This window comes from Typopeltis vanoorti, chromosome 14 (genome assembly GCF_054136105.1).
Source record: "Typopeltis vanoorti isolate ZY-2024b chromosome 14, IOZ_Tvanoo_1.0, whole genome shotgun sequence".
NCBI lineage: Eukaryota > Metazoa > Arthropoda > Arachnida > Uropygi > Thelyphonidae > Typopeltis > Typopeltis vanoorti.
In genome coordinates this window covers 44,918,947-44,934,336 of record NC_143562.1, presented here as the reverse complement: position 1 = coordinate 44,934,336, position 15,390 = coordinate 44,918,947, and the positions used below count along the sequence as shown (strand labels likewise).

Below are 15,390 nucleotides of genomic sequence, written 5' to 3'. Positions count from 1 at the left end.
TGTTGGAAGTTTTTTCACTTGGTTATCCTATCAATTAAAGATACCAAGAAATTATATACTTGGTTTAATCCTTTTTCCAAGTGTAAGCAAAGTTTGCACTTGAAGTATTTTCAGGACTGGAGCAACTCATGGTAACGGTGGTATGACTTCACATCCCTTGCCTTGGTATCCCATAATCAAAACACATATCCTTATGGGTATGTATAATATGTATAATACTATTCATTATGGAAAGGATCACTACCCAGACCAGTTTTGACTTTTATTGAATGTTCAAGTACAGGTCAAACTCCAAAAACTCAGCAATAAGTTTTAAAAGAGGTATGCCATGAGTAGACATATCGATACAAAATTAATAACGGAAAACACTCGCATACAAAGATTATTTAATAGTATAATTTTTGCCTGTGTGTCACAGACATCTTCAGTACATATTAAGCTCAAATTAAACAATAACTGACAATTCCAAAAAGCGCCACCTAAGTAGCTGGTGTAAGATAACTAAAAAGGTCAATAAATTTCCTAAAAAAAAAAAAAAAAAAAAAAAAAAAAATCAATACAATAAAAAGTTAGGAAAGATTAGCTGACTTGTAAAGTACTATCTCCCATAAAGGGGATAGACGTAAGCCGTCAGATCTGTTTAAGTTAGGAGAACGAAGTCAAGTTTCACATGTTTCTTTATAAAGGCGTTCCATTAGGAACCGACTTTTGTGAAGGACTCTTGTCTTTCTCCAATGAACTCTATGTCTAGTGAAGATGGCATGTTCTGCAAGTCCAGACTTTTCAGGTTTAAAGTATTCAATATAAGATTGGTGTTCTTCTAGCCGAATAGAGGCAGATCTTCCCGTTTGTCTGAAATAAGATAATCCACAAGAGCACGGAATCTGGCAGACACCTGGATGATTAAGATGTGGAAGCTTGTTCTTAGGAGAAGTGAGAAAGGACATAAGGGATAGGAATGCGCGTTATTTCTTCTGTGTTTTGAAGAGGAAGACATATTAAAACTACTCAAAGTTCTTTCAATGAAGCAATTCTTATAACCATTAGATAGAAAGGAAGAAGTTATATATTGTAGTTCTTTCTGTAAAAGATCGTCTGAAGAACAGAAGGAGTAGGTCCGATGAACCAGTGATTTAATAGGTTGGCGAAGAATTCTTAAACAGATCCGATGGCTTACGTCTATCCCCTTTATGGGAGATAGTATACTTTACAAATCAGCTAATCTTTCCTAACTTTTTATTGTATTGATTTTTTTTTATTTTTTAGGAAATTTATTGACCTTTTTAGTTACTTGCACCAGCTACTTAGGTGGAGCTTTTTGGAATTGTCAGTTATTGTTTAATTTGAGCTTAATATGCACTGAAGATGCCTGTGACACACAGGCAAAAATTATACTATTAAATAATCTTTGTACATGAGTGTTTTCCGTTATTAATTTTGCATCGAAAAACTCAGTGTTGTTCTCCTCAGTAACAGGCTCACCCTGCCACTGAGAAGAACTCTCAGCATTGGCTCTATCTCCTGTCTCCTGGCAGACTTACCCCACCACCGAGCTGAGCAGAGCCGCTCATATGTCATCTGAGGGGGTAACAGCAACAGCCGTGCCTCAGTTAAAACTTCATGGGCTACAGCATTGCCATTCATCACCCAAGCTTACAACCGGTTTTGACCTTTATTGCGGTCTTGTCAGTAGGAGCCAGACTCAGAGGTGATACCAAGGTTGAAGTAATGCAGAAGTCATATTTTCCTATACCAGTTGCCAAAAGGTGTCACACCTTATTATTAAATTACTCTGGATTAGAGAAAGGTTGTTGGAAGTGTTTCGCTTGGTTTTCTTATAAATTGAAGATACCAAGAAATTATATACTTGGTTTAATCCTTTTTCCAAGTGTAAGCAAACAAAGTTTGTGCCTGACGTATTTTCAGGACTGGTGCAACTGGTATAGGAAATTCTCGTAGACAGGCTTATACTTTGGTTATGCATTTCTAAATCACTTAGGGAATTGAAACAACATAGATCCGAATATAAATTAAATAATACTTTAATAGATATTTCTGATATTTTGGCAATGTCACATTGCAATTTTCTAAAGGAACTTACAAAAAGGCAGGTGCACACAGGCACTAACAATACAGTAACTGAGAATGAAGATATGAAGCTATCATTCTCCTAGAAGTCCTGATGGTGCCCTCTGGCGGGCTAAGTAGGCGTTCTTGGCTGTTGGGCTGAAGGTCTGCTGATGTATGCCTCCCAAATTTGGGGCAGTCGCATACAACCAAATTTGCTGAGGTTTGGAGAGTTTCTTAGGGCAGAGGCTGATTCCATAAATAATCTTTCGAATTTATATTTGCTCCGGTGTATTATTGTTGCTTTCTTCCACCGTATTCTGTGGCGAGTATCCAGAGCATGGTCTGCAAGACCAGAATGGCTATACTTGTAAAACCGGATGTAGTCCTTGTGTTCAGAAATTCTGATATTCGCTGTCCTGCCTGTTTGGCCAAAGTATGACAGTTTACAACTGCAAGGGACCTGGTATACACCAGCTAGGTCTAGGGGAAGTGGTTGGTCTTTGGTAGAGCGGATAAGGGATGCCAATTTTCTGTAAGGCCCGTAACAGGAGGTGAGGTCATGTTTTTTTAGAATTTTGGTAATTTTTTCTGAGGTGCCTCGGATGTAGGGAATGGTGATGGATATTTAGAGTAATCTTTTTTGTGGAGGGGGGGGGGAGGAGGGGGGCTGTGGTTTGTAGGTTTTAATATTTTTTTGGGGGGGGGGGGGGTAGCCATTGGCTGAGAAAGTGTTGAGGATGTGATTTAGTTCAGTGTTAAGGGCTATGTCGTTAGAACAGATTAGTTTAGCCCTGTTGTATGGTGTTTTTACCACTCCATATTGTTGTGAGGGGGGGGGGGGATTGTTGGTGGATGTATCTGCCTGTATGGGTGGGTTTTCTGTAAACTGAGAAAACCAAAGTTCCATCAGGTTGGCAGGTGACTAGTGTGTCTAGGAAAGGGAGGCAGTTGTTTTCCTCTTTATCCAGGGTGAACTTGATTCTGGCATGTTGGTTGTTTAAGTGTGTAAGGAAGGAGAGGAGTGTTTCAGAGCCATGTGACCAAATAGCGAACACATCATCAACGTAGCGAAGCCATATGGTTGGTTTTTGTGGGGCAGAGGCTAAGGCTTTTTCCTCAACGGTCTCCATAAAGAAATTGGCCAAGGGTGGGGAGAGTGGTGAGCCCATGGCTGTCCCCTCTATTTGTTTGTAGAATTTTCCCTGTCAAACGAAATAGCCTGAGTTCATTGTGAACTGAAATAGGGCTGAGATATCGGGGGAAAATTTAGCTTGGATTAGCTCTAAAGTTTCCTTGAGTGGGACATTTGTGAATAAGGAGGAGACGTCGAAGCTGACCATTATGTCAGTATGTTGGAGTGTAAGGTTTTCTGTGCTGGCTTTGAAGTGGGCTGAGTTTTTTATGTGTGATGGTGTGTTGCCAGTATAGTGTGTGAGCTCTTTGGCCAAATGTTTAGCTAATTTGTATGTGGGGGAATCAGTGCCATCCACTATGGGACCTAATGGCACATTTTCTTTATGTATTTTTGGGAGTCCGTAAATACGGGGGGGGGGGGTATAGAGTTAAACGGTTTTAATCTGTTGGTAACTTCTACAGGCCAAGAAGTGACTTTCTTAAGGAGGCTGTGAAGTTTTCTAATTTGTGAGTTGGTGGGATTGTAATTGATAGGGAGGTAAGTAGCCCGATCTAATAGAAGAGCATTCAGCTTACCTTTGTAGTCCTTTTGGTTAAGTACTACAGTTGTATTTCCTTTATCCGCTTTGGTGATAACTAATTCTTTATTATTTCTCAATTCCTGTAGGGCTTCAAATTCCTTGTTGGATATATTGGTTTTGGGTGGTTTTGCTATGGAAAGGACACAAGCTACATCCAGTCTTACACTGTTGGCGATTTGATGTGGAAGGTGGCGGATTCCTCTTTCAATCTGGATCATAATATCCTCACTTGGTATTTTTTTGGGAGCAATGGCGAAGTTGTGGCCACGTGAAAGCACGTTGAGAGCTTCAGGGTGACTGAAGAAAGGTTGATTACGGTGTCGGTAGCAAGTTTTGGATTGACGGTAGAATTCTTTTTTAATTTATCGAATTTCTTCATCTGACGGCCTCGTATCTTTTCAAACTCTTTGTCTGCAGCGGTACACGAGATGTCATGTAAAATTGACCACAGTTCGTGAATCAAAGTGCACGAAAGTTCATCTTCGAGGGTATGAATAGCTTCGTTAATTTCGGCTAAGCCTAACCGCATGGCGGTGATTTGTTCGCAAAGTAACGTGTAGCTAGCACGGTTGTATATACGGAGCCCTTTTTGCGAAACAAAACGGTGCTTCAATTTTACACAGTTCGGGATTACCTTGTTATCCCGGCAGCGTTTCAGGAAAGTCAGACGATTTAATTGTCTAGAAGCTTCAATTTCATTTTACCATATTGGCGAGCCTTCTGTGCGATCGTATCTCCGTGGATGATGTTGATTCTCGTAGACAGGCTTATACGTTGGTTATGCATTTCTAAATCACTTAGGGAATTGAAACAGCGTAGATCCGAATATAAATTAAATAATACTTTAATAGATATTTCCGATATTTCGGCAATGTCACATTGCCATTTTCTAAAGGAACTTACAAAAAGGCAGGTGCACACAGGCACTAACAATACAGTAACTGAGAATGAAGATATGAAGCTATCGTTCTCCTAGAAGTCCTGATGATGCCCTCTGGCGGGCTAAGTAGGCGTTCTTGGCCGTTGGGCTGAAGGTCTGCTGATGTATGCCTTCCAAATTCCTTTAGAAAATGGCAATGTGACATTGCCGAAATATTGGAAATATCTATTAAAGTATTATTTAATTTATATTCGGATCTACGTTGTTTCAATTCCCTAAGTGATTTAGAAATGGTATAGGAAAATATGACTTCTGCATTACTTCAACCTTGGTATCACCTCTGGGTCTGCCTCCCACTGAAGAGTTCTCAATAAAGGTTGAAACCGGTCTGGGTAATGACCTTCCCATAATGCATAGCATTATACATGTCTGCAAGGAGATGTGCTTTGCATTATGGGATACTAAGGCAAGTGATGTGAAGTCATACTATCTTTACCACGAGTTGCCCCACTCCTGAAAATACTTCAGGCACAAACTTTGTTTGCTCACACTTGCGAAAAGGATTAAATCAGTATGTAATTTCTTGGTATCTTTATTTAATATTAAATTATAATACAACTTGAGAACAAATTTAACTTTGTGAACTGCTATTTTTCTGGATTCAGAGCAGTATGTTTGGAGCACACATAAAAAAAATCATGTTACAGAACACAAAAACACTACAGTAAAGTGACCAGTGAAAACAGTTCAGAATTGAAAAAGGAAAAACTAGATTTCTAGCAAGTGTGGATCTTCTAGGCTGGATATATATATATATATATATATATATATATAAGCCTATGTTAGGTACAAGGACCTACCACGTGGACGCAGGCTTATGGCAGATTCGAAAGGTAGTTCAAACAAAGAAGGACAGTTCCGATGGACCTGGAGACCCTACCCCAAGAAATGGTAATGTATTTTGAATAAACTTTCCATATTTTGAATAAATTAATGTAGGGTTTATTGCTGATATATCAACTTCAAAACTAGTCTTTCAGATTTGTGAAAACTTCTATGGACTGTTGTTTTATTTAATTTAATCTTGAGTAGAGGAGTGTACAAAGTGGTACTATATTCTCTTTCTAATGTGTCATAATGATGGTACCATATTAATTTCTTTGTTCTTCAAGGTGAATGTAATAACTCTTCCTGTCTGCTCATAATTGACTAAGTTACACAAGAACTTTGTACATCTTTAAGGATAATAGTTTCTCTTCTTAAGACAGCAGATAAGGAAATTTACTAGTTTGATATGTCTTTAAAACGTGGTGTGTAAAGATCATTTTTATGAAGTACTGTGTCTTTCTTTTCAGCTGTACCCAAATATAGAGGGATGGGAGTATCTTTTGCTATGAACTTGCTATGAGTTAATGGAGGAGAGGAATATGTAATAATTTATCTGTTTTAAGGGCTATAGCCCTAAAAAGGGTTGTGTATAATTGAGTACACTAGTAAGAGCTGTGTCATTGGAGAGAAATGGATGAATCATGGAATTATGCAGGAACTTTCTTAGAAAGAGGATGTTATGAAGGAGGTATAAAGAACAGAGTGTCCATCAGGATCATGAGGAATATAACGTACAAGCTATGAAGGTGATACGTGTAGTAAGGAAAGAAAAATTGACATATAAAAAGAGATTGGCTGAAGCAGCAAAGCCCTAGAGAATTCTATAATTATGTTGCTAGTAGAAGAAGAAAGGGTGAATATGGAAAGTGACTTTAGTCGCTGCAGATGGAACAAGAGTTACATCTACTCAAGATATAGTGGAAATGTTTAATGAATATTTTGTTAGCGCATTTCATTGGGGGGGGGGGGCTAAGAGTAGTGCTGAATAGCAATAGGAAGGAGGACAGACAACTGACAATACAAGAATTGGAAGTATTTAGAATTTCAAGCAACCTTGATGTTAATAAGACTGTAGGACTGGATGGGATATCACCACGTATATTAAGGGAATGTGCGAAAGAGCTGGCTGTATCCATGACGTAGTTGTTCAGCAAAAGTCCCAGAAGAGTGGAAAAAAGGAAAAATAGTGCCACTGCAAAGGGAAGAATCCAAGTCAGTAGTATCAAATTATAGGCGACTGTATATCAAGTGTAGTAGGGAAGATATTAAAGGGGCTAGTCAGGGACAGAATACAAATGTCATGAGAATGGAAGGTTTTTGAGAGAGAGCAGCTGTTACATCCTGAATGAAGAACTTTATTAAAGAAATAATTCATTCAGGATTTAACAAGTCAGAAAAAAATCAGCTGAGAGAAAAAACTTGTACTGGAGCAGAAGAACTAAAGTACTAACTGTAAATGGAAATAGGATTACCTCCTTTTAGTAGAATTGTAATACCATGTAAAGAACTTCGTGTATAAATTAGTATTATATGAAATGCATCATGTATACAATGAATGGGTAAATCGGATGTAAACAATAGTCCAAAAGTCATGGGCGGGCCTGAGGCATTTTTAATCTCAGAAAGTGACGCACATTAGTTTCCCGGAAGATGCTGCGAGAAATCTCGCGATGTTCCGAAGTTGCTGTGGTCGATGAAAGTAGCGGGCTGGAAAAGATTGTAAAAAAAAAAAAGTAAGAGGGCGCTATCATGGTAAGAACAGGGTGCTAAAAGGGGGAAGTGAATGGAGAATAAAAAGAGTTTGCACCCCTTTCTCGAGGCTTTTTTCGCCTGTTTTCCTGGATGATGATTTGACTTCTCTCGTGGACCGGTGGTTCCTGATGGTGTTTCATGGCGATAGTTCGATATTGGAGGGTGCACCACAAATTTCGTACCGGAATTTCTGCCGGTACGAAAGCGTGAGATGTCGGCATATCTGTCTTCGCTCCTTCGTTGAAAGTACCGACTGAATACTATTGCATATGTATATTAACGGCAGCTAGAATTGAGGATGGCCCGAAACAGATCAAGGATGGACGAGGGAAACTGAGGACCATAAGGACCTACCACGTGGACGCAGGCTTATGGCAGATTCGAAAGGTAGTTCAAACAAAGAAGGACAGTTCCGATGGACCTGGAGACCCTACCCCAAGAAATGGTAATGTACAGATTTTGTTGTATAACTATCCAGTCGGAAAAAGGAAAAGATTGTTGTAGTGTATTAAATGAGTATGGACAGTATTTAAGAACTTTAAGTGATTATCTAGCAGTGGCTAATGTCCATAAGACAAATTGTTAGGAATGATTATAGATGATTGTGACTAGCTTAATATGCAAGACTGATACAGTAGGTAGAATATTGATTAGAAGAGTATAATGTGTATATTATGTGTGCTTGTAGTGTATTAATTGAGTATGGACAGTATTTAAGGACTTTAAGTAATTATTTAGCAGTGGCTAATGCCCATAAGACAAATTGCTAGGAATGATTATAGAAGAGTGTGTCTAGTTTAATATGCAAGATTAACACAGTAGGTAGAATAATTGATTAGAGGAGTATAATGTGTATATTATGTGTGTAAAATCTCTAACTCAGGAGAAGGAATTATTGTTCGTACGTTAGAGTATTAATCAGTTTGATAAAGTTTGATTTAACATGTCATTGAACTAGTTGAAAGTGTATATTATGTCTTTAGTTTCCAATAAATATGTATTTTCTTTTATACCTGAGTTTTGCCTGTGATATGAACCAAAACTACCACTCATTAATTCGAACCATAGCGGGGGAGAGGAATTGAAAGAAAGGTATAACATGTTGTTATAGAGGTGACGACTGCAAACCAGAATTTACTTAGCCATAGTAGAACATTTGATTTATGACTATAAGCACTAAATTTATTCTCCTATGTGCACCAAAGGTCTGGAAAAGTCTCCCTGAATAAGAGTCCCCCTCTATTCTAAGATATTGGCTGGCACAGCATTAAAAAATAAATTTGTCAATATCTGAAGAGGAGACAGCCCCAGACAGAAATTAGAGGATTCGTTTCTTATAGCAAGGAATAACCTTTAACAGTCAGGGTATGCACATGAGTAAAATGTGGAATCGTCCAGAGATATAGAATTTGCTTACAGAATGAACACGAAAGAAGTGATACAGATGTTAGAGTTCAGGAAATTTTGTAAGTCTAGAGAGGTTAAAATCATTAAGGTAAAGGAAGTAAAATATTATAGGAAGAGCAACGACATGAAATGGTGCACATGGTGATATATAACAATAGTAGTGAGACGCACACCAAAGATGTAACACAGCTTAGTTTTGTTAAAGAGAGGTCATACTTTAGTGACTTGGTTACATTTTATAATAGGGTGACTAGCATATTCCTCTACATGTGAGATGCCTGTTTTTGCTAGAGGAGACCTCCCAGTGATGGTACTGGCCCATTTTCTTCTTCTTCTTTTTCTTTACTTTTTTCACATAATCCTTGCTTTACTTCTGAGTTTTTTAGCTATGCTTTGGTGTGGTATGACCTCTGCTGTTCTTGTGCCAATAAACCATAACTCAATCGGGCATAATCTTTCGGAGAAAGTAGTACCAGGATAATTCACTATCAAGGTGGGAAGTCCAGTGCTTTACCAGTTAGATTCTTTTCAGTACACTGTTTAGCATCTTGCTGGTCAGAGTGTTTTGCTGCTGTACTCTCTATAGTGATGGCGGTTGTGATTGCAGGTCCTCGATTTAGCCTTGCACGTCGCTACCTATACTGCAATAAAAAGAGGGGAGAAGACAAACTTGCATTCCTTGGTGATCATGCTTGGCAGAGCTTCATATGTGTAAACAGGCTATGCCATTGAAGGGGAGGGGTATTTGCATGATACACATCACTGGCCCATTAGTGGCTCAGTTCAGTATTGCCTCTGACTGCAGGGTTGTAGAAGTAATATAATTTTGTTTTTTTAAACTTTATTATTATTAACAACAGACTCTGCAATGGAGTTAAAAGACTTATTTCAAGAGGCAGACACTGTTACACACAAAGCCCATCAAACCATGCTTTAAACTCATCCAGTGTATCTGCTTTCACCAGTATCAGGCAAAGCATTCCACTGACCAGCCACTCTCCATGCAGAGAACTTGCTCCTAATGCCCCTGCCTACACCCTCCTTTTACAATTTCCAATTCTGACCCCTTATCTAGCTCTTACCCTTTCTATGAAAAATTTCTTCTACATTAACCTGGTAACAAACTTAAATGTCTCAATCGTATCCCCTCTTTTCCTCCAATTCTCAAGACTTTGCAAACTGCATTCCCTCAATCTGTCTTCATATTTCACATCCCAAAGACCAGTTACGACCTTAGTCTTCTCTGGACCCTTCAACATATCCTCATCGCCATGAAAACCGAGGAACCAAATATGTGTACAATAATCAATATGAGGCCTGATCAAGGCCCTACACAAGGGAACCAGAACCTCTTTATTTCTACAAGGTCCTCTGCATTATTGCCATAATCTGATGTGATGTCTTCACAACTTGTGCAGTGTGACCTTGTCTACAGATCCTTGTCTACTATCACTCCAAGGTTTTTTATCTTCTCCACTTCTTCCAAAATTTTCCCACCAATGTATGCTTGGAATCTTGTTGCCTATCAAATTTCAGAACCTTACACTTGGTAGCATCAAATTGACAGTTCCACACTGTTGCCCACTCATATAATCTATTCAAGTACTCCTGTAAAGCCGTCTGCTGGATTTTTCATTACTCTTCCTAGTTTTGTCCACAAACATTGTATATCACCAGTTAAACCTATCCCAGTATCATTAATATACAAATTAAATAACAGTGGTCCTCAAATTGACCCATGCAGCACACCATTATTGACTTTCCTCTTTCAAGATACAGTCAATCCATTCACGTCTTGCTGATACCTATCCAATAGCCATTCACCTATCCAACTCACTAGTTTGTCATCCATTCCCGTCTGCTTCAGTGACCAACTTGGGATGTGGCAATCTCTCAAAAGCCTTTGCAAAATCTAAATATACCAGTATATATTCATCTCCCTTGTCCCATATATTCATCACCTTATTATAGTACATGAACAATGTTGAAAGTTTATTTTTCACTTGGTCAGACTATAATAAATTTAGTTTAATCCTTTATCCAAGTGTGTGCAAACAAAGTTTCAGTGCGCCTGAAAGTATCTTCAGGACTGGGGTAAAGTGGTACAACACCGGGCAACTCCTTGCAAAGGTGGAGCAAGCTACCAACACTCCTATCTCAGTATCTCCCATAATACAAAACACATCTCCTTGCGGATATGTATAATGTTATGCATTAAGGGAAGAGCCACTACCCAGACTAGTTTCGACCTTTATTGAGGTCTCTTCAGTGTGAGCCAGGGAGATACTGAGATAGGAGTGTTGGTAGCTTGCTCCACCTTTGCAAGGAGTTGCCCGGTGTTGTACCACTTTACCCAGTCCTGAAGATACTTTCAGGCGCACTGAAACTTTGTTTGCACACACTTGGATAAAGGATTAAACTAAATTTATTATAGTCTGACCAAGTGAAAAATAAACTTTCAACATCTTTCTCTAAATCCAGAGTAATTTAATAAAAAGGTGGTGCACCATTTGGTAGCTCCTATAGGAGGAGATGACCTTGCTAATGCTTCTGTCTAGTATCTCCACTTGGGCCTGGCTCCCACTGAAGAGACCTCAATAAACGTCAAAACTGGGTAGTGGCCCTTCCCTTAATGCATAACATTACATAACATTATTATACATATCTGCAAGGAGATGTGTTTTGCATTATGGGAGATACTGAGATAGGAATATTGGTAGCTTTCTCCACCTTTGCAAGGAGTTGCCCGGTGTTGTACCACTTTACTCCAGTCCTGAAGATACTTTCAGGCGCACACTTTGTTTGCACACACTTGGATAAAGGATTAAACTAAATTTATTATAGTACATAAACAAGTTTGTAAAACACAACCTATCTTTAACAAATCTATGCTAATAAGCACAAAGAATATCACTTAACCAATTTTTGTATCCTATATCTCACCAACCTCTCCAATACGTTAACTACAACTCCAGCTATACAGATCGGCCTATAATTTGTTGCCTTAGCCTTATCATTACCTTTAGGAACAATTTTGCCTTCCTTCCACTCCTTTGGGACTTGTGCTGTTGCAAAATAATTCCTTAGAACATTCTCTTAAGACACATGGTGATACATTATCAAGTCCTATTACCTTATTGAAATCTAGCTTATTCAACTCCTCATATGCCTCTTGCTTGCACACCATTAAGTCTTCTCTCATTTCATTCACTTGAGCTTTTGATTTCACACTGAGGATAAATATCCATATGAAGTGCTCACTGGAACACCTTGACTATGTCCTCTGCAGCATTCACCAGTTTCCTACTTTCATCCATTATCAGCATCTTATCATAAATATTCTTCCTTCTACTTGCCACATATCAAAAAAACTCATGTAGGTTTTTCTTGGTTTGATTTGCTAATATCTGCTTGTACTGCACTTTATCCAAGTGTAAGCAAACAAAGTTTGCTCCTGAAGTATCTTCAGGACTCAGGCAACTCATGGCAAAGGTGAACAAACTTCACATCACTTGCCTTAGTATCCCATAATGCAAAGCACATCTCCTTGCAGACATATATAATCTTATGCATTATGGAAAGGGTCACTACTCAAACCAGTTTCAACCTTTATTGAGGTCTCTTCAGTGGGAGCCAGATCCAGAGGTGATACCAAGGTTGGTGTGAAGTTTGTCCACCTTTGTCACGAGTTGCCTCAGTCCTGAAGATACTTCAGATGCAAACTTTTTTTGCTTGCACTTGAATAAAGGATGAAACTAAATATATAATTTATAGTCTAACCAAGTGAAAAAACTTTCAATATCATTCTCTAATCCTGAGTAATTTATTAATAATGGGTGACACCATTGGCAATTCGTATAGGTAAATATGACTTCTGCATTGCTTCAACCTTGGTATCACCTCTGTGTCTGGCTCCCACTGAAGAGACCTCAATAAAGGTTTAAACCAGTTTGGATAGTTACCCTTTCCATAATGCATAGCATTATACATGTCTGCAAGGAGATGTGTTTTACATTATGGGATACTAAGGCAAGTGATGTGAAATTTGTCCACCTTTGCCATGAGTTGCCCCAGTCCAGAAGATACTTCAGGTGCAAACTTTGTTTGCTTACACTTGGATAAAGGATTAAACTAAATATATAATTTATACTCTAACCAAGTGAAAAAAAACTTCCAACATCGTTGTCTTACCAACTGAATCATTCTCCATGCCTACTCTTTATATCCTTCATGTAACTGATTATTACCATTACTCATCTTATGCTGCCTAACAAGTACCTTCTTCTTCTTCCACATTTCATGCTTAAGCCCCTAATTCATCCATTTTACACCTACCTTATTCAGCCTTTTGGCCTTTGGAACACATTCACACATTGGTACTATTTCTGCATTTCTTTGTCATTTTCCAAAGGATTTCTTGTCAATTTATTTTCTTACTGTTCAACTCCTCATTCTATGCTGTAGCTCCAAGCTTCTCTTAAGCTTGACATAATCACCAGCCTTGTAGTTGCACATATATCCTTTCCTCATAAAAGTCTACATATGGCTAGCCACAACCTCTGTGATCACTTTATAATCACTCTCACCAACTGGAGGGAAGTGCAAAACCCCATTTGCAATTACAACATCTGATGAAATGAACAGATCTAAAATTCTCGATCCTTGCTTGCCCTCATTTATATACTGCCTGAGGTAGTTGTTTCTCAAGAACTTGAGGAATTTATTTTCCTTATTCTCAAATATACTATCTCTTCATTTCATTTCAATCTACACTGCCATAATTAAAATCACCCTTTTCTTGTTCACTCGCTAAAGTTGCTTATACATTTCTTCATCACCACCCCTCCGCATTCCCTGGACTATGGCAATGTCCAGCTAAATATCTTTTCCTGTCAACCTCCACCTCAAAACCATTGCAGCTATTTCCCTCTTTCATGTCTAATTTATCATCATCAAATTCCTGCTATGTACCCTCAAGGGGTATACAGGATATGATAGTACTACATGAAAAAAAATTACATCATTACTAACTTCCTATCTATAATTTTCCTCCAAATCATTTTGTTACTTGACAAGACTCCAATATTATCAGATCTTATATTTCTATCATCTAAGGCACTTTGTACCGTATCAATTCACCTCTATCTTGGCCTTCCTCTGGGTCGTTTTGCTGCCAACCTGGCAGAGAACACTTGTTTTGCTAATCTTTCTTCGCCCATTCTGTTTAAGTGAGATTAGCTCTGCTAATGCATTCCTGGATGCTGACAATGTGAAGTTCTTTCCTAATATCCTCGTTTTTAATGTGATATTGCCATTGATGCAATCTGTTCACACCTATAATCTTTCTCAGGACTCTCATATCTACGGTCTCTAATCTTTGGTCAAGTGTTTTACTTCTCACCCAGCTCTCAGATCCATAAGTTAAAACTGGTTTGAATACTGTCTTGTATACAGCTAATTTAGTGCTTTCACTAATTTCTCTCTTATTCCATATGAATTTATTCAGTTGACTTCCCACCATACCAGCTTTGCTGATTCTGTTGTCTATTTCTATATTTAATTTACCATCTTCACTAAAAATCGTGCCTAAGTAGCTGAAATGTTTTACTTGTTCCACAGGTTCTCCATTCACAACACAGTTGACATTTTCAGTGATTCTGCCTATTTTCATTGTCTTTGTCTTTTTAATGCTGACCTTCATACCATATCTATTACAACAATTATTCAATTTAGGCAGAGAATCTTGCAGACTTGTAGCGGATTTATTTAGAAGTATAACATCATCCGCATAAAGCAAAGAGCTGACATTAACATCTCCAAATTTGATATCATGTTTAATACCACTTTCCTTCATAATGTGATCCATATAGATAATGAATAACAGAGAGGATAATGTACATCCTTGTCTCACAGATTTAACATTAAACCATCTTCCTGTACTTCCTTTCAATTCTAACTGCTGACTTACAACTCAAATAAAGACTAAGTATTGCTTGATATAATGCCCCTATTGACACCATATAACTGTAGTGTATTGAATAGCTTCTCTCTTGGCACCTTATCATATGCCTTTTCCAAATCGACAAAACTTAAATACAGATCTTTGTTATGTTCCCATGCTTTCTCCACTATTTGTCGTAAAGTGAAGATCTGATACTGACAGCCTCTATTTGACCTGAATCCAGCTTGTTCTTCACCAAGCTTTTCTTCCACAATTCTTCTCAACCGTTTCTCAAGTATACTTGCATAGATCTTGCCAGGAACACTCAGTAGGGAAATACCTCTGTAATTCTCACATTCAGTTTTATTTCCATTTTTATATATGGGTACTATGAGAGCTCTACTCCAATCATCGGGAATTTGTCCCTCTGTCCAGGCTTTCTGAACTATGCAGTGCCGCCACTGTAAAACTCTTATACCACCATATTTAAGCATTTCTGGTCGAATATCATCTACTCTTGCTGCCTTTCCACATTTTAAACTTTTGATGGCTTTTTCTACTTCAAGTATACATATGTATTCCTCACTCATGCCTGGTCAGTGTTTTTTACCACTGTGCTGTCATCACTGCTTGTTTCATTTAGCAGTTTATCAAAGTAATTACTCTATACTTCAAGGATATCTTTTTTCTCCTGTTTTCATATCACCTTTATCATCTCTAACTCCTTTTATAGCTCT

The 15,390-nt window shown here is 38.2% G+C and overlaps 1 protein-coding gene across 2 annotated transcripts in view; it reads left to right on the top strand.

Annotated features, from left to right (window-relative positions):
- The window catches only part of Syn2 (Syntrophin-like 2), a 348,707-nt gene that overhangs the window by 56,951 nt on the left and 276,366 nt on the right, over nt 1–15,390 (top strand). The gene's annotated exons all lie outside the window — the stretch shown is intronic.